This window comes from Hibiscus syriacus, unplaced genomic scaffold (assembly GCF_006381635.1).
Source record: "Hibiscus syriacus cultivar Baekdansim isolate YM2019G1 unplaced genomic scaffold, ASM638163v2 tig00110556_pilon, whole genome shotgun sequence".
NCBI classification, from domain to species: domain Eukaryota; kingdom Viridiplantae; phylum Streptophyta; class Magnoliopsida; order Malvales; family Malvaceae; genus Hibiscus; species Hibiscus syriacus.
The window spans coordinates 1,437,762-1,439,287 of NW_024062779.1; the positions used below are offsets into that span (position 1 = coordinate 1,437,762).

At 38.2% G+C, this 1,526-nt stretch overlaps 1 pseudogene; it reads right to left on the minus strand.

The window, feature by feature from the left end:
- Positions 1-219: 219 nt before the first annotated feature.
- On the minus strand, positions 220-1,110 carry LOC120131472 (annotated as a pseudogene).
- Between the last annotated feature and the right edge of the window lie 416 nt (positions 1,111-1,526).

Sequence of the window (1,526 nt, forward strand, 5' to 3'; positions counted from 1 at the left end):
ACTGCACCCACCCCTACGTCCTCATGAAGCCTTAATCAAATGTACTAATTGTTAATATCAATCTAATTCTATTAATATTATTATTGTTAAATCATCACAAAAACAGTCTGCACAAAACAAACAAAAAGAGACACACAGTAGAATCTGCAATACAGATACATAGGCCACATCTGATTCTGCATCAGGTCCAATTGACACAACTTGTTTTGCATAATTCGGTGAAAACTATGGTGGTTGATTGCTTGGTTTTATTCGATTTTTGGTTAAATATTTTACAAATCAAACAACTCTAATCTTGAAAGACTTTGCTACTTCTGGTTTAATTCCCTTATGGAAATCCATATCCATAAGCCTTAAGCCTTCATCTCCAAACAAAAATGAAAAACCCCAAAAATATTTCTAGAACGGAAGTTAAAATTGCAGCATTTCTACAACGAAAGAAAACAGAAAAACCAGAAGAAACAGTAGTACAATCACGGATTCACAAGTTCTTCTCATACCCACAAAGCACCGGCTTCTTTCAGAATAGGGACCAATTCACCTGTAATATGCGTGGACATGACCCTATCCAAACCACCAAACAACTTCCCTCCCACGAATACAACCGGGAACTGAACCCCACCGTGATTACCGACAGTTCATTGAGCCGGCTCTTCCTTCCCTTCGTCGACTCGCAGACCGCCGGATTCACCCCAAGCCTAGTAGCAGCCTGTTCACCACATGGCATGCAGCCTCGTCTACCGAAAACTATCACCGCATTCTCCACAACCAATTCCGTTACGTTACCGTTGGTAACGAGTCGACGACCCCCGCCATTACCAGCGCCTTCAAGAAAATTCCGAAGCCGCGAACGGCCACCGGCGGTGGCAGTCATCTGTGATTTATAAGGAATTGCTTCTTGCATGGAATATAATATATATGAATTGGAAAGGGGGAAGCGGGGATTATGCTTTTGTTATGAGAGTATATAAATGGAAGAAGACTCAAACATCAACGCCAGTTACGCAATCTGGTACGTCAAGGAGGGCGAGGGTGATGTTGGCGTGCGTCACCGCTCTGGTAAACGGATTCCAAGCAAATTGCAAAGTTCCCAACTTGAACGTGACATTTCCTTTTATCCATACATCGTGTCTAGCGTAAAAAACCAAGACGCAAGACATCAATTTACTCGAAGACTTATTATTTATATATTTTATTTGATAATATTGACTTTTAAATCAAATTTAAATGATAAAATAATTACGTATATTTAAATTCGATTATATATAAATTAAAACATAAATTAAATCCCTCTAAAACACGAGCACGACTTTTTCGACACCAGCGCAGAAAAGAGTAATGACCTTGAAATTAAACTGAAAGTGCCTTATTGGTATTTTAATACTGTTCCTTTATGGTATTTAATTTAAGGAGGACGTTCCAAGAAAAAGAAATTTAATGCATAATTACATTTTTAATTGAGACTTTAGCGCAGTGTCCAAGTCTTCAAGTCAAAATAAAAAACAAAATTACCATACAAATATCTA